Source organism: Bombus affinis, chromosome 15 (assembly GCF_024516045.1).
Source record: "Bombus affinis isolate iyBomAffi1 chromosome 15, iyBomAffi1.2, whole genome shotgun sequence".
Taxonomy (NCBI): Eukaryota; Metazoa; Arthropoda; class Insecta; order Hymenoptera; family Apidae; genus Bombus; species Bombus affinis.
In genome coordinates, this window is record NC_066358.1 from 3,266,923 (window position 1) to 3,286,304 (window position 19,382).

At 35.9% G+C, this 19,382-nt stretch overlaps 1 protein-coding gene across 3 annotated transcripts in view; it reads left to right on the forward strand.

The window, feature by feature from the left end:
• Window positions 1-19,382, forward strand: part of LOC126924924 (tyrosine-protein kinase transmembrane receptor Ror) — a 347,050-nt gene that overhangs the window by 66,200 nt on the left and 261,468 nt on the right. Inside the window, exon 2 of one of the 3 annotated variants that reach the window (XM_050739929.1) lies at window positions 17,736-17,824. The exons of the other annotated variants lie outside the window; for them this stretch is intronic. The gene's annotated coding sequence lies outside the window, so the exon portion shown is untranslated. The remainder of the gene's footprint in view (window positions 1-17,735; window positions 17,825-19,382) is intronic. 3 annotated transcript variants of the gene reach the window in all.

Below are 19,382 nucleotides of genomic sequence, written 5' to 3' on the forward strand. Positions count from 1 at the left end.
TTTATATTATTTTATCGAATTACGTATGATCCATTTTGTTCTATCAAAATAAAGATCACAACGTTTGACAGATTAGGTTTCATGTTGGTAAAAAACGGGTTTGTAAAAGAAAGACACTTCCCGGATAACCTAATATATTTCAATTTTTCGTAAATGCATGAACATCGAATTTGAGAATGATACTCTACACTAAGACAAAATTGCTTAAATTCTTTTCCTTAAATTCTTTTATTCCTTAAATTCTTTTTTTACGATTAAGAATATCCTACTTGTATCTTTTAGCACGTACTTAACGATACGTAACGTATTAGCCATTCGTTTATACGTACACAGTCGCAAATCGACATTATTTTCCCAGAAGCTCAATAACTTCTATGGAAATCCTATCGTCAATCCTGTTGTCAAGTCTTTTCGTCTATCGCTTAATTCCTACACTAACTTGGGAGTCGTTCAAAACAGCAAACATCGATCAACTGAAATTTCTTCTTTCAATCCGAGACCTCGCCAATCTTGAAATCTTTTCATTCTCGAATAATTACTAGCCATGTAACGATTCGTGTTTAGCCCAATTTCAATTATGAAACTGCCTTATTGAACGAATGTTCGTGTATCACGTAGTATCTCGCGCAACGGGTTGACAGAACGAATACGCGGCTCGAATGATCTCGTTGCAGCGTGAAGAGTGGCCATGGGTCTCACCACGAACCAATTACGATGTATTCAACTGTGGAAGGGCTAAAATTCCGGTCGAGTGGTTCTTGAACCTCATCCGCAGATGCGGATAATCGTGTAATCCCGCGCGAACGTGCACGAGTGGCTGCCACGACCTCTCGGTTGTTCGGATTGACTCGGATTGAGCCACCTAAACGTCTCTGTGCTTCCTTCGCAGACGCGGTCTGCTTGTCAAGGACACAGTTGCGCGCGGTTACAAGGGGCAAATATGAGGGTATAAACGTTTGTGGTGTCTGGAGATGTGGCAAGCCTCGTGAAGATCGGTATTAGAGTCGTGTTAAGTTTGTTGGAAACCGTGGTTGCTTCTTGTATTGATTTTCAGCCTATGTCGTAAGGTGCTGCTTAATCTTCCAAAAGTAGTGTTGGAGTTATGCCAAGTTTCTTTTAAAATATGATCGTCAGACACGATAATGAACTCTTTCGCTATGAACGGTTGTACACTTCTGAACGCACTTAACAAAGACACCAGTAAATTTGAATAATCGCCGAGGAATTGTTAAAATCATTAAGAACGACTATCTGACTTTAAACGTGCTGTTATAAAGAGCTGATACGTCGCTAATTATAATTAATGAAATTTTTTTCTTTATCTATCTCGATAACTGTTTCAACTAATCTCGACAATTGTATCATTAATTTCCCTGTTCTGTGTATATCGTTAATTGAATTCATGAACGTTGTAAATGATTCTACGAGCTAGATTTAAATTTTGACTTTTAAATTAAAGTTTCTTCTTACCCAGTTTCATTCCAAACTTTTCCAACGAGTTTTACAAACAGTCTCTCTTAACTTTTATCGTACATTTTGCATCATTATCTTACTCGAGTACGACATTTTGATCGACCATTCGTTTGTCTGAAGATTTAAATCGACTAGTGCGTTTCTTATTGAACGAAAAAGTGCCCTTATTATGAAAGGATAGAAATATAATACATATAAACTATGATATTTCGATTTGAACAATTTCACAGCACATATCACTAACCGGAAAAAAAATCTTCATCATTCGCGCATAAATTTTGATAAATTGATACAATTTTAACATCACCACGTCAGAATTTTAAACTGATTTCTGAACTTTTGATTCATATCCTACGCGCAGCATATGTCTTACTAGGACGAACACGAAGAATAAGAAGAAGATCCTTTAAGGAAATTACTCAGAAGGGAAAGAAGAATTTCCAGGGTGACAAGACATTCTTTCCCAGTAGACTTGCCGGAAACCGAGACATTTAGCTGCTTCGTCTCGTATAATGCACCGCAGAGCCGGGAATAATCTTTTTCCATGTATCCGCGACTTCTAGCAAGCCTGTCAGCCTATCTGTCGCACGCCAGCCACTCAGACACGTTGCAACGTATGTAAATGACGCAAATGCGCCGTGCTCGCTGCTTCCCGTGATCGAGCCTCTATATTACCAGCTCTTCTCTAAGTAGATTTTCGGCCAAGAGTGTCGAGCTCAGGTGCGCCTATCGATTTCCGTAAGAGACTCGACGAGTATCGAGACGTTGACACACTGGAAATTTGTCTCACATCGATGTCGACTTTGTCCCTATATTATCGCACGTCGATTGATCCTTAAGCTCATTTTTCTGTTTATTTCCTTTTTAACGATCGTTTTGTTTTTAATTTGAAGGATTCGCTTCGATACTGTATGAAAATTGTAATGTATAGTATAGGCTAGATACAACGGGATCGTAAATTATCGTATCGTAACACGTTCAGATATTTATTTTTATTGTGGCAGTTTGAAACAGTCTGCGTATTGAATTCCCGGTGCTTTTATTATCTGTTCGATGATCAATACGTAGCACGTTTCAAAAAGACGCTTCTCTGATCTGCTGGATTATTAAAGCGTTGTTTCGAGCCTGGAAAGCTTGTTTTTACAGCCAATGGGGCTTTCGATTTTGAATATACGGCAAAACGTTCGTTGGTATGTAAACCGAGCTTAACGGAATAACGTAGCCAGATGAAACAGCCGTTTCGGAGTTTGTAAGAGCTTTCACGCTCGGCTGAATAGTTGCAGATCAATTTATACGCTAAATTTATTCATTATGTTATAAATATTTTAGAGGGAATGCGTTGAAATTAATAATTTGAAGAGAAATACGCAGTTGTATGGATTACATGTGATCATATACGAAACTAGAAATATTTACGAGACTCACGAAAATGAAGCTAATTTACGATTCAAATTGTAGTTCTAAGTTATTTCAGCATATCAGTTTCCACATTACACTACATGCTAAATATTTGAAACTCTATATTATGTATTCTCTATATTCAACTCTATATTCTATATTCAATACTATATATTCAAAGTTTGAGTTTTTGGCTTTTCTTAAATCCGAAATGTAATTTATTTGTTCTAACAATTATTCGTATAAAACTTGGAACGAAATTTAAATAGAAACGTACAAAATGTACCTGGAAGAGATTTTCGAATATAAAAACGAAAGATTTTTTCTTTTCTGCAAGATGGCTAAAGCTTATATTTTTGTCTTTAATTTTAGTATCAGAATATATGATGAATACTACTTAGTTCTTCGAAAAAATTGAACAATTAGTCTAAAAATTGTTGGTTAATTTATCTTTTATATGGCTCGTATATCATAGTTTTGTTCGAATTTCTATTAAAATTACAGGAAAACGTTCTGTTCTATCTATTATATTAGCAAAATCGAAAAGAGATTGCGAGTTTATTTATGTATCCATAAATTACATGTATCCAATAGCCAAACAACATTTCGATACAGGATATAGTTCAATTACTCAAATCAAAAAGCCTTTTCATAGGTAGAATAAAAACGAATTGGTGGCAATTGCTACGAGATAACCGCTGTGTGCCATATTCCAATAACACCGGAATAAACACATAAAAATCATCAATTAATCCACTTAAACCGCAAACAGAACTCGATTCCGACCGAATCGTTTCGGCGACAATTTCGCCAGATTTTTCATCAATTTTTCCAAATTCGTTGCCATGAAATAAAGTATCGAAAACCGAGAATAAATATTAAGCTGTAGGATTGACCATTGATTAAATCAACATTCAGGTTTAATTTTCACGATGTTCTCTCGAAAAAGTTACAAATTTAGAGGGCGGACCGTTAAAATCAAAGTGAATTTCAGGATTTCCATTGCGATTTATTTACTTATATCGTTATCGTGTATTGCGTCTATGAATTCTAGAATCTTTGTTTCTATTAATTTAATTGTCGTATCACGCTTTTATATCTATGCATTTAGAATTTCCGACTTATTTGATATATCAACGTTGAAATAAACAACGAACCAAAAATTGAAAGCTTTGGTGGATATAAAAATAATTGTTAACTGATTTCTAACCCAAACTAAATAAATTTAATGCATTGGCTTGGCAACTAAGTGATTGCGGATTTTGTCAATACCACCTAATGACAAAATCCGCAATCACTTAGTTGCCAAGCCAATAAATTCGATATGATTTATCGATATAAGAAAAAGAGAATAGAATATATTGATATATCGAATTAACCTACATCGATATATCAAATACTGGCTTAGAATTTTTATTACGAAAAGCTTATTTATAGTATCATGCTATTATATCTGTGCATTAAAATTTTGTATTACTATTAATATTATTTATAATATTACGGTATGACGGTTATTAGGTTATCGTTTGAGAGAATTCACCAATATACGAGGACGTATGCGTAGCTTTAAGCCAGATTTGAATGGCGACCTATCATAAACGTTAATTTGATACTGAGCCATGGTTTAGTCCTATCAGTAGCGAACAGACGACAATAACGATGCTTTGTAACGTTTCCCATTGTAGCGGTCTATCCTCGGAGAAGACGAAATACAAGCTCTCGTCATCCATTCCGTTGCCAACGAAGAATTTCGTTATTATTGTTTCCGCTTTAATTAGAGTTGGTTAACGTTTTGAGAATTGGGACAATGCGCGTCGTTGCCCTTCCTGTTTAATACGAGGTAGGGAATGAGCTCATTTCGTGCTCTGCAAATGAATTCTGCGTCCATTTCTGTTTCAAGTCGAGATTCGTTTGTGACAGATTGAAGGAAATAGGATATTTTGGTACGAAGTTGCAATTTTACGATGGATTGGTAGATCGACTATGAATTTCCTATAAATTGTTGAGAAGTGGATCATGGATATGTTGTATTATTTGTCGTGTTACTTGTACGAATTTAACACTAGGACTACCGATAGTTAACACGAAGCTATTCCTACCAAAACCGGTGAAAATGACTGGTCTTTAAAAAATACGTAATAATAGAATATTTTTATATTTATTGATTTATTACTTTCTTACAAAAGGAATTCAATGTCATGTAGTACATTTTTGGTATTATTGATCCATCTGGCACCGTGATCCCTAAACGAAAGTTGACACATTTATAAAATTGTAGAACCAGACATATTGACTGGTGTGGTATTTCTAGTGTTGGCATCTAGCGATCTAGCGATCGATCCGGAATTTTCCTGATAACTGATATCATCATATCGAATGATACGCGGTAAAAATTTCAAAAACGTGTGGGAAGTTGTACAAGGCGAGGAAACTGGTTAATTGGAGATCGATAAACAGATTTCAAGAGCCTTTTACACTTTGACAAGTATCAGTCGTTTTGACTGGTATTGGTATAAATAGCCTTGATACAAAATTATTTTCAGTTTGAATACATAAAAAACAAAATAAAATTCATTATATTATTCTTTTAGTTATCGTTGCGAAAGTCATTACATCATTGTGGAAAGAAAATATAACATGAAGTAGGAATTTTAAAATAAAATTGTAAAACCAGTCAATTTGACTGGCGTGGTAGTTCTAGTGTTAACATCTATTTGATTGAATTTTGTGGAAATATACTTTTGCAAGTTTTTTTTTTTAGAAAATATGGACGTTTTAGAAATCGCAATGCAAATTATACATACGTATGTTCTATTTTATACATACATGAGTTGAGAATTTTTCCTCGAAATTTGTCACGATTAACGACTAATCACAGATAACATGAAAATCAGAATAATTTCTTCTTTAAGCTGAAAACAAGTTTATATTCATGCGGGGTTAATCTGTGGTGAAGGATTGCTGGAATTCAGCTGCACCAGTAACTTTACCGCAATTATTTCCAAGAGTATCATTTGTCATCACGCTACTTTCAGTGTCTGTATTCGTACAAGATCCGAGTTGTTGGTCTAATGACTAGCAAGCGCTACGTCATCTTTTCCCACTAAATAGTCTAATATATCCACGAAAATTGCACTTTCAGCACTTAACGCGAATTGCAGTAGTTGCTAGTTCGTGTCAGAGATTCGTCAAGTGCCTTTTATCTTCCTTTGCACTTTGTGCTACGTGTTGTCGCAAGAAACTGTTGGTAAAACATGTTTGCAGTTCGTAAAGTGCAACCTGTTTCCTCTTTCTTGCTCATAATTTCTAAAATGTGTCGTAATATTTATTGCCACGTCTGAGTTTTGGAATGTTTACGGTTGATCTAATTTTCCCCACGATTTTTATCCGAAAGATCATGTTAATCTTTTATTCTGAACAATATTGCGGGTAGATTCTGAAACGTTCATGGTTGATCTAATTTTCTGAACGATGTTCATCCGAAAGATTTTTGCAACTTTTTATTCGGTAAATTATCGCCAACAGATTCTACAATATCAAGAGATCCGCTGAAAACAATTTTATTACGAAATTACTTACACTGCTTAGACTATAATTATAAATATAATAAAATACAGCGTACCAAATATCATCAGAATATAATTTTTGCTTTTCTCGTTCCATTCTACTGTATAAACATATCTGCATTCAGCAAAATGCTCCATTTTTATTCTAAATTTCGTCCGAAAATCCTCACAATTTCTTTCTATTATTTTCGTACCATAGAATAATCTTTTTTAGAATTGTACCACGTGTACTGCCACACCCTGTATACTTTTCTTTACATTCTACCGCATATTCCATACTGCACTTCACCATTGTAATACAGCGTGGTATTCTTCCCTTCACGCATGCAACACAGTCGCTGCGGAACTCGATCGCGCATTATTCATCGACGCGTTTTTCAATCCCATGGTACACACCGAAGAATACTCGACAACGCGTCCGCGACGTCGAGAGCCTCGTTCGAGATAAATCGTAGACGCTTTCGTTGGAAGCCAGATAAGCCTTGTACGTCGGCTGTGATACGTGACATCGTCTTGCACGATTGATTCTTTTTTTCTGCGGTCGTGAAGGGCTCGCGTGGGTGCCTCCTCTACGAAAATGGATTTAATATTTCCATTCGCGGCGCGGATCGATATAAATGCAAATTAGGGCTAGCGGGGGTGGCACGATTCCCGCACGAGAATAGGCAGACGAGTACTACAGGGTTGGAGGAAGAAGAAACGTGGTCGATGAGCCGAGACCGATTTTCAATCGGCTGCGTTGCGCCAACAACGGGATTATGATCGAACGTGGATCCGACTCTCAGCGAGTGGATTAATGGATTTCCAGGCAACCGGATGCGGATAGAAGAAAAGTGGCGAATTCCTTCCACGAATAGACTCAGTCTTTTCCATTCGCGTTAAAGTTTTGGCCGCTCTTTCACAGAACGATAATTAGACTACTACTGGATTTCTTTTGCATTTATGGGAAATTTGAAGGTGTAAAAATGTATATAAATAATATGTACATAAATAAACTCCGAATTTAGTATTTATCATATTATTTAGTAAGTGAAACGATCGTCTATCTAGGTTCCACTACTTAATTAAATTTATAAAAATATAAATTTATACAAATATCTACAGTCCATTTTATGTCTCTTAATTCCAAATACCTTCTACCTTAGAAATAACATTGATTTTTCATTTTAGTATGTATAATATTGTTCGTACGCAAGTCCTCATTCTTATGCTGATTGCGTGGTGATATATTGGCTTGGCAACTAAATGATTATGAATTTTGTCAATACCACCTAATGACAAAATCCGCAACCACTTATTTGCCAATCCAATATTTGATGTATTGGAGTTATACGTGAGAGTGCCCATGAGAAATGCTACGATACGAAGAAGCTTTTTGTAGCTACTGCATATAGTGGAAAAATAAAATTATACGAATCGTCAAATATAAATCATAACTTTCAAGCTTCTTCTCTCGTCTGGAACTCAAGACGAACAGATCCTTCTTTTTTACCTGTCAAATTCGAGTCTGACTGAATCTAATGATCTAAATGAACCAGTACGAAAGCAGACTCGTTGGAGAAATCGAAAAGTCGGAGAAAGTATAAGACAGGGATTAAATTGGTCGGTTTGCCGTGACTCCCGCGGCGAAGTTATTGCTAGATGGTAATTAAATCGCGAGTGTACGTAGTCGCGTTCGCGAAACGTCGAATTAAATTAATCGTGTCGATGCCACAGCCTCCGTTCTTCGATAAATTCACCCGCCGCGCTTGCTGGCCAATCGAATTAATCCTGTCGCGTGCACACAGACTTTAGCTCGAAAACGCGCGGCGGTCTCGAACTTGCACAACCAGTTACACCGCTTCGTCTCGTTTGCATTATTAATCGTCGTTCATTGTCGTGGATACATCGTGTTGCGCTGAGTATTTTCGATTATCAACTCTTATACAATAGCATCTCGATTGCCCGAACTGATTACTATGACACCGCGGATATTTATGCAAATTCATACTTTTGTGAATTCATAATTTAAAAGATTTGTTTTACTTACTAAATAATATAAAAAATACTACACTTTGAATGTTCCATATACTTTTGCGGACTATGTACATCGCGTGCATTTTTGAAAAAAAAAGAAAAAATAAAAATCCGCTGTCCACAGATTGCTTACAGAAGAACCGGATAATCGAGTCTTTCAAATAATCGAACGACTAATACTGCGACTACGTTTCACACGCAGGATAACATGGATCACTTATCGTATATGTATTAGGTTGTCCGAAAAGTTTCTTTCGTTTTATAAGAAAATAATAGACGCACAATGTTTTTTGTTTTATATTGGTTTATCGAATTATACACGAACGTAATAATAGAAATAGAACGAAATGGATCGTACCTAATTCAATAAAATAATATAAAACAGAAATTGTTGTTCATCTATTATCACCTTACGAAACGAAAGAAACTATTCGGACAACCTAATATGTCCCAATAATTTTCTTCCTGGACTTCTGACTCGAATGATTTTTTCTGAAGCGACAAATTACAAATTTTAAGAAGAATTAGTATTTCTGCAGAATTATTGTTCTTTTGCACTTCGTACCATCTATCAGCTGTTTCTATTGTTAAGAATGCTTCTGATTTATAGCTCATCGATGTTCTCGCTACTGTTAAATTTCTCTCTAATTCTGTTGATAATTTTCCTGTCGCTTACATATGTAACGATGAATTGAGAACAGTAACGTGATTGGGAAATATACAAAGAGTATATATGACATAGTTAAGTATATCAGATCCTTTGTTTCCTTTTACTTCCCGATGTCGTTTAGATAATTGTACGTTCAAACAAATAGATGTTCGACAAATCGCTGTATCACAAGAACGTTATGTAGAAGCATATCGAAGAATACAGATACATGGAACATCTCCTTTATCAATTACGCTTATCATCAAGAAACAAAGTTCAATAAAAGCATCGCTGACAGTGCCATTCGTTCGATAGTATGACAGATCTTCTCCAATGCCAGCTTCCTCGCTAACAGTGTCAAACTTGATCAACTATTACAGTCATCGAAGTAGCTTCAGAAGAGAAAGTTTAAGAGCAAGAAAAGATTATGAAGTCCGTTTCCGTTTACTGGAAAAAGTTGACAGAATTTATCGAATTGCAAAGTCGGAAGTTTTGGTCGCGAATGGTGAAATTGGAGATGAACCGATAGACAACTTACTACAGTCAGCTACTCCCTTTATCCCAACAGGACAGCCCAGTATATCGTGTATCTTATTCCTGTGTATCCGTCAGTACTCCCCGTGGAGTTCCATCGACGTTTCCAACGTTCTTTTTCTTCGTTCTCGTCCTTCGCGCTTCGTCCTTGCCCGTCGACCGCACGCTGCTTCGTGACACCTAATTTTCGCGTGTATTCTGACGCTACGTTGTGTGAATATCCTCCGTGTAAAGAGGAATTCAACCAGGCCGAGAATTAGTGTGAAAAAATTGTTGCGAAGATTCGGTGATTTTAGATTTTATTAAATACGGTTGTGTAGTTATATACTTAGGTGTTATTAAATGGGTTGTAACTACTTAGCGTTCGAGAGGAAACTTCGGGGAATTTAGTTGCGCCGCCAACTATTCGAACAGGGAAATTAGACTACTTCTTGCTTGAGATTAGAATCGGGATCAGTTGAGCGTGTTGTTTAAGTTCGAAGAATCTCATCGAATGTCGAGTTATTTGCAATCTCAGTGTTCTCCTTTCCAGATAAGAAACTACGATTAAATGCTTAGTTTAATTAATGTTATTTTTTTGGAATTATCATAAACCTATATCTTGATCTTTAGCTCAAAAGTTATAGAATTTTCAATAGTAAAATTGTAATATGTTAAGATTCTAACATAGTGCAATAAATCTTTAATAGGCAAATTCAGAAATCCTAAATAAGATAATACGCTAAAACACTTGCTTTAACTGTTAATCAAAATTTCCAATTGGTGGGATACTTTTCAGATACTCGTAGATGCTTTTCTAATCTTTGATAAAAAGTTAAGACATTTTAGGTAATAGAAGAATATTATTAAATTTGAAATTAGATTTTCAATAGAAAAAATGATAAATAAATCGTGATTTTAATTCTTAAACCAAAAGTGTCGAAGTGGCAAATAATAGGACAACTTAACGATTTTATTCTGAATTAAACTAAGCTTTTAACCTTAATCTCCTATCTGAAAATGCAGGCACTGAAATTGTAAATATTGTCAAATTCGATGGGATTCTTTGAATTTAAATGATGCGCCTGACTGATCCTGATTCTAATCTCAAGCAAGAAGTAGTCTAATTTCCCTGTTCGGATAGTTGGCGGCGCATCCAGGTTCCCCGAAGTTTGATGTTCTTAACTCTATAATCCAGGTCTGTCTGAATCCTGACGTTTCCGTTGGTTGTCTAGAGAAGTAGGAAGAAGCTCCAAGTCCGCTCTAAGACCTAATTAGAATTTCCGATGTTTCTCGTCCTGAAATGTTACAGGCTAAAACTCTATACAAAATCCTTGATCCAAGGGTTTACATGCCGGTATCATGTTCCCTAATCCTTGTTGTCTTTAATTAACAACAAACCATTTCCCAGTACCATTTAGTTTATTCACGTTGAAAGGCTATCCTCAAAAATTGATTGATTTTATCATTTCTATTTCACAATTTCCAACGAACAAAAATTATATTCTCAATAAAAACAAGAACTAAATAAACGACCAAATTAAAAAAATAAAATCAACCGAAAGGTAAAAAACAATCATTTTCAAGTCGTCCTAATGAATTCCTCCCCGAACACGTTAGCAATCCATATAAATATCATTACTAACACTTCCATCTCGAAAACACGAGAGCAAAATCAGCCATAGACCCTCCATCTCGTTTACCCTCATTCACCCCAATACCCCACATCGAAACCTCCTTCTAATCGATACGACCGAACGCATCATATTTCCCACATAACCGCTTCTATCCTTCCTCCAAAATCCAAGGTCAATCATTTAAAACCCTTGTTAGCAAACCAGCATCGTTTCACGCTCACGTTGAACACATGTCCCCGGAACTCGTATATTTTTGTAGATGCATGCAGCGCGAAGAACCATCCAGCCAAACTAGAGAGCGAGAGAGAGAGAGAGAGAGAAAGAGAGGCGAATAGAACGAGAGGGGTTCATCGTGGAAATGAATGAGCGTATAAATCAGCGTTAACGATCGTTCTGCAAACAACTCGGGAGGCCGACCGGTCCCGAAATTAAATAAGTCCACACCGATCGCTATCGTATCCTCATCTTTTTTCTCTCTATTTCACCTTTCCCTTTCTCTTTTTCCCCCCTTTGCCTCGCTAGCTTTAATACAGGCATATAAACATAGAGACGAGGCAAAGGCATCGATCTACCAAGGAATGCATTATTCTTGGGTTCTCGGAGGTTGCCTCGTTCCCGCCGATTCGTTCTGCTTTGCATATAACAGCAATAAACTGGAGATTTATGCATTTGATACGATAACCGCTGAGATTCCGATCGGTCCGGTCAGCTACTGCTTCTTCTCGCTTGGACAACAAGAGGAAGAGCGTCGCGTGTTGGCCACGGTTGAACGATCTGCAAGCAGAATTTCTGTGATTAGGCCCGGAGTGTCGGGAACCGCATACTCGAGGGAATATTCGTTTCCGGACGACAGAGCGAACAGTTGTGATTTGAGCTGTTATACATCTCGGACGTTCGATGATTGGAGCTTGAACGTTCCACTCTGTTTTTAACTGCGCTCCGCTCTTTCGCTCATTTTCTCAGGCTCAATCCTATTTTTGCCATATTGAAGAATATCTCCAGTTTGAACAAAAAGTCTCGTCTCAACTTTGTGTCAAAAACTTTTTTAAAATAGCGGAAATTCTTTTTGTCCACTGAAATGGGCGCAGGATTGAAATATAAACATTCGAGAATCGAAGTAGAACTAAGGATGGATAGAGATAACGATGTTGGAACATCATATTGTTCGTAACTATAGTGCGTTTAGGAACCTTAAATCTGTCGTTCGAATATTATAAATTAGTAACACGTTGTTAGGAATTTTAATTAAAGACTCGCGAATGTAAAGTTCACTCCAAAAAAGTTGATTCTAGATTTTTATTATTACCCTTAAAGTGTTGAATCTTCTAAAATTGTTTGAATATTACAGGTGCGTTCGATATAATATTTTCAAATGGAAATTTTAGTACATTTGAATCTTTTCTTCTTTTCTTCATTACTCACTATTTTAAACTAAACGTATATTTGTATTTCGTTGAGAGATTCTTATCAGAGGGATAGTTTGCTGTTTCCAACCAACAATATCGACGTATTATACCTCCGTTGGTTACCGGAATGGCTAAACACGAGCTGTACTGTTGTCGTTTACTTAGCTCTGCTTGGAAACACGTACCAACTTTGTTCCTTATAGTGGTAAATTTATCTTTGATAATTGCACTGCAAACTCGATCAACCATACGTAAATCGAAAGTATTTTAAATATCGTATATTGTATATTTAGTATATTTGCATATATTGGGTTGACAACTAAGTGATTACAGATTTTGTCATTACGTGGCAATTACTTAGTTTCCAACCCAATAGTTGTGTGATATATTTCAATCTATCGCGAGTTCCAAGGCAAAATATATAAAATTCGCGTGGCAATTAACGCGTTAAATAGCAAGAAAAGTTAGATACGTTAGAAAGATATTTCTGCACCGGTTAAGTACTTTCGAGAATCGAGATTGACAAAGCTTTCGCAGAGGGAATCGCACGTGGGCTGTGTCCATTAGCGCGCGCAGGAAAGGAATTCCCATTTCCGGCGTACTTTTAAGCGGTTCGATACTCTTTTAGCAACGCGGCTTCCACGGAACAAAATTAGACACGGGAGAACGTCTTCTCCGACTGCATTCATGTCTCGCGACTTCTGCTAAGTGTACACGTACACATTAGTGCGTTTACATGAGTACATTAGAGTGTCGGATGAATTCATTATGCAGCGTATGACTATATAATGGGAGGCGTTTGCTGGTGAATTTATAGATGTACGATATACATATATAATTAATCCTATAGATTTACTTAATTAATATCGACGCAGTTATTTATTCATGTTATTTAATTTTCATTTCTACATCGAAATTAGAAAAAGGGTAATGAGGTAATAATAATGTACCTATTAATTAAGATGTGGAAACAGTTATAATATCAACTTTATTTGTTGAAACGACTCATACAATTTACCTACGGGCCCATTTGATAATTTGGAATAATGTAAATTAGTAGAAGAGTTAAACGTTCTGATTATAACTTTCATCTTGATAATCGTACTATGCTTCATTCGTAGTAACTGACGTTTAAATATTACTGTAAAAGTAGAGACTGTATACACAGGGTAAATTTTTATGAATATTTCATCTGATAAACCTTAATTCTTATTTTTTCAGTCTACAACAAGATTGATGTATTTTATAAAAGTATAGGTATGCTATATTTTTAGTATGTTTTTAGCATATTGTAAAATTACATACGAGTAGAGTTGAAAATATTATAATATATTATTGTCATTAATAATTATTAAGGAGACAATGAACGACAATCCAATGTTACGGTATAATGCTTTAACAATAAAACAGATAAAAAAAATTACAATTTGAAAACTACATTTACATATCTACATATCAGAAAATTAAAATTTACATATCTTAAACGTGTCTCGATAAATTACAAATTTCCTGACATTAACTTGACGCTAGTTGCTATAAAGCAGCAAGCAGTCCATAAAAAGACGATTTCAATAAAAAAAAAAAAAAAATAAGAGTTAGCATTATTCTGGCCTTAAGGAAAGTGGATCTTTGGGGATAAAACTCGCCTCGATTCTACGGAATTCCGTAGAACGGTGAGATTCGAAGCGATTAACTTTTCAGATGACACGGCGTTTCGATCCGATCAGAAGTGGATTCGACACTTCAACACACTTCGGAATTTCGGAACTTTTTATTTCGCGTCGGATCAGCTTGCTTTCTACTCGAACGCACCCCCAGACTTCACCCCACTTTTCCCCTCTTTTTACCACGAGTGTGGGAGGCGTGCCGGATCGCAGGAAATTTGAAACTGAGAGCGAAGCATCCGCGATAAAAGTCGAAAGCTCGCCGAAACGTTCTCTTCAACGATCGAATTGCAACGTGTGTCTGCACGGTGCACAGGTCTCCGAGGAAATTGCGTTTCCACGGTAAACTGCGGTATTTTCAACTTTGATTAGATGATGTGTCCTATGACGGAAATTGATTAATCTCGTATAACCGAAATTTTATTCATTTCGCAAAAGAGAAAGTTATGTGATATTTCAGGATTTTATTTGAAAAAACGACGTCTAATAATAGAAATAATAATTTCTTTATTATACAAATAAATAATACTAACTTTATTACACAGATAGAGGTATATTTATGCTGTTCAATTATAGAAGCAACCAGTAAGTGCAAACAAGTACAAAAATTTCTGTACAAGCTTTTTTTTTAAATTTCACTATAGTGCTCTCATATTTAATCTTTCTGTATCTAATTTCGATACAATTATGATCAGTGACGTAAGAAGATTTAGACAATTTTTAATACAATAAGTGTAATCCTTATAATTGTTGTAAAATTGCAAATAATGTAGGTAGCTCAACAAATCTGAATAAATCGTGTAATGCTATTTTGATAATGTAAAAAAGATAACAAATGGTAGTTTAATAACATTAAAAAGATAAAAAAAGATGGAAAGATATCAATCTAGTACGTTGACAGTGCATCGTTTGTTCAGAGTTCATCCATCGACGCTGCAGCTCGTTTCGCATGCCGGCGCAATTCGCAAATATTTGCGCGACGAAGGAGCGATTGCAAAAACGCGGAGTTCCGGCAGAGGCAGAACCGGCTCCGACCGTACAATACGTGTGCTCATAACAGGATATTGGATGTTTCGTGTAAATGAACCATTTGTGCCGCGCGTTGTTCCAGTGTATTTCAATTTAACTAAAGTTTTTAATCGCTTGATAGAAATGTCTACTGAATTATTTAACAAAAGATGTTGGAGAGCTTGGTGATAATGTGACTTCAAAGAATTGGAAATCGATTCGAGTAACGTTGTTCGATGTTTAATTAGAATAAACGTGAAAAAAGAAAAATATACGCGAATAGAAATCAGTGAAGTTTCATTAGTTTAATTAACTCTGATTTATTTGTCCACATTAGCAGTTATTAGTTCCCTATATCGATGATAGAGCAACGTATAAAACGAAAAGAATATGGATTTTTAATTTGTAGAGTATATTTGTTATTTTTATACTGCGCAAATAATTGAAAAATATTTATGATCAAGATGCATATAATTTATAGTCTCAGTAATAGATTTTATTTTTAAAGACAACTTTAAAATTGTTAAAAGTTGTTCAAGAACTCAACTTTCGCAATCTATATTTGTTAAATAAATTTAAAATCAAGGATATGATAACTAGAACGCTCCTTAGTTTTATGTGCGTTGTGATAAATTCGAATATTACTGAAACTTCTGATATGGAGATACAAAGATAACCAACTTTGGAACCATGTACATAACTATATGAAAGTTCATTAATTATTATGATACACTGAATTATTAAATTACCAGCGGTTAACCAGTGTTTCAACACAAGTTGCAACATAATTTACATAACGTAAACTGCTAAATATTAATCCAAACTATCTAGCAGTGAAACACGTTTTAGAATAAAAAATTACTTCCTCAAACTACAAGAAGCATTTTCCTGGAAATCTTCTAATAACATTCCTTCACTGAATTTTTATTTTACTATTTCTTTATAAACCAAAAGATTTCGGCAGTATCTTGCAGGAGTCGCGTAGCGTGGTAAAACAAATTTATTTCAAACATCGCAACGCTGCTCCAGCTATTTTCAATAACGCTCTCGTCGAGAATTACAAAGAAAACTTCGACGCGAGGCGAATTTCCGTGGAAAAAAAAGATGTTACAATCCTGTCGAAATTACAGGATGGAAGTTTCACGGAAAATATTCCTACGGGAGTTTTTCGCGTCCAATAAAAAGGGCGGATGAAAGTGGCTGCAAGTTTCTCGCTAAAGAAATTTCAAACACTTTTGCGTTTTGCCCCTGGCGAAGAATTCAACCGTACCTCCGTTGTTTTCGCGTTCTATGTATACTACCAGCATTACACTTGCGGCAGTTTCATTACTCTTTTGGTAGGGACGTCGTCCGCCCAATTTCGACGGGCAGACTGCGAGCTTTATTACGTTCTCGCGTTATATCGCTGGGCTGGACACTCGAACACTGTCTAGGAATTGCGCTTAACACGTGATGTCAGAGCCTGGAATGAAGTTTCTTCATTTAGGTCTTTGCCTGTTCCCACGAGGATTAAATTAGATTGGATTATCAGCTTTTCTAACGAAGTTATTGAACATTGCTGGATATTAGAAGTTAGTTGGTAATTGTTTTAATTTTTATGCAATTTCATATTTTTACCAACATAATCAAAGAAATGGAAAGCAGATAACAATTTACTTGGAACATTGAAAATTGTAACAACTTCATATATATAATTACTTCGTTTTTTATATTTTTACAGATTATCTGCATTACGTAGATTTTCACATTTTTCAATTTCCCATAAATGCATAAAGATCTACAGTTTACATCGAATACGATAGTAAAGTGTTATTCTTGTAGAATAATCTTTAATCTTCTGATGCATCGTATCTTCTTAGTTTTAGTCGTATCATTTAGTTTTGTTGGATTTTTTGACATTTTTGTATCAATTTTGTCTTCTTCTTGTCTTTACGTTTGAATATATAAATTCGAAGAACGTATATGTATCAGAGGTCAGTTGGTAGACCTTTGAATTTAAGAAAAGAATCGACACTTTCACTGTAGGTTAAAACAGTGGTGTGCTACAATTATTTGGTTGGCAACTAAGTGATTTCGGATTTTGTCATTACCACTTAATGGCAAAATCCGCAATCGCTTAGTTGCCAACCCAATACTATGTTTCAAAATTTACTAATAAGTTGTTTCATATTGATTTTGCATATAATTAATATATCGTTATATATATATCGTTAATATATGCTCGTCATATGCTAGATTTTAAAATAGAAAACACGATCCTGACGATTCTAAATCTTAACAACTTAGAAATACGGATTCCACAGTGAAAAAGTCGAAAACAAAAAGAAAAAAGAGAAAATTACATAGCGATATTAATAAATCCGAACCACTTAAGTACACGTCACTAAACGTTTTTCTTATTTCAGGTAATTATACGTCTTTACACAAAGATTTGCTTAAACTACGGCGCCACGACGTTCGCTCGGCCTGACCGGATTCATAAAGGCTTTACGAGGTGCGTAATTAAAGCTGATTATCTTAACGGCCATTGTAACAGTAGATATCGTTCCCGTCTTCAGCCTATAAATACTTGCGATAGGCTTTTAATTGGAATTCATGGGCTCGAGTGCATAGTATTCCCATCCGATAATCTTCGTTGTATCGCGCGATATCTGGCCCAGACGAATATAGCCAAGCTCTGTTTGGTAGCGTACGTGATAAACGTATTTCTCGAGGAGGTTGTTGCACAATTACGATATATCTTCAGGGTAAAGGTAATTAACAGTTGAAACAGGTTTTATTTCTTTCGCTGATTCCTTCGTCCCAGCGAAAATTTGAAGGTTGATGATGCTCGTAAGTTTGAATGGGTCTGACCATTTGTGGCTAATCCATAGCAGTGTGTCGAGTATTTTTGCATTATTTTTATGCAGTTAAAAAGTGATAGCAAACAGGTTTTTCACATACAAGGGGTTTGCTTTAGTTAGGATAAGATTCAGAATGAGTTTAACACGTTCCATGCAAAGCTGATAATCGACAAACTATCAATTTATGGAATCTATTTTCTCTTATAATAGCTTTCTTCGGCTTTCAAACTTTTTATGGGCAAAGAAACAAGCTAAATAAAAGTTTTCACGTTATCAATATCGCTGTAGCTGCGTCGGGATAAAGAATTAGTCACACGAAGGGTTCAAATGTTTTCTCGTGGCAAGATATTGACTTCAATTTTAGATAATCGATATTGGTGTTAGATATCTTTCTATATAGAACTCTCTATCTTCTAAAGATAAGCAATTCATCTTATAAGTTCCAATTGCTAGGAAACTTTTCCTTCTATAGAAAAAGTATCTCGGACGAGAGTTACTGGTACTGTCAGATCTTTCACAAGATTATTTGAAACGCAATAAAAAATTCCCCTAAATTAAAAGAATCTGAAAATGAACTCTTCGAATATCATCAAACGCGGGGCAACTTCATTAACTTGATTTTCCTTTAGACATCCAATCTCTGACCCAGTCAAACCTCCCTCTAATCCACGCCTACCGCATGATCAAAGTACATATTTCCTTGCCCGAGTCATATAACATCCCTTGTCGCACACAATGAATAATTACTCTCGTATAAGCCCTGCATATCGTTGTTCTTGTTTCACAATAATCGCATCAATTATTCAAACGACCTGTCACCACTCAAATACATACCCTCAGCTGCTCTAAAGAGAAGTTTAAAGGTTGCCACGCGTTGTATAAGAATTTAATCAGAGATTCAGAGTCAGGAAAGCCCAGGCGGCGAAAATCATGGTCGAAACGAAGAAACCTGATCTCGACTGACATTTGCAAATGACGTTAGCCCGTATTAACGCGGTGGCTGTGTCCGCGCCGTGAGACAAAACGTTTCACGCTACCTTCTGACGATGGAGTCGTCGTCGTCGTAAATTAGTTCCAAGTTAATCGGTGACGGCGTAGGGTTGCGAGCGCCAGTCTCTTCTGGAAAGATGGCCGCGTGAAAAGAGATAATTTGCATTTTAATTGCGCCAGTCTGCGCCACTCTGCCCCCTCCCCCCCACCTCTCGAACG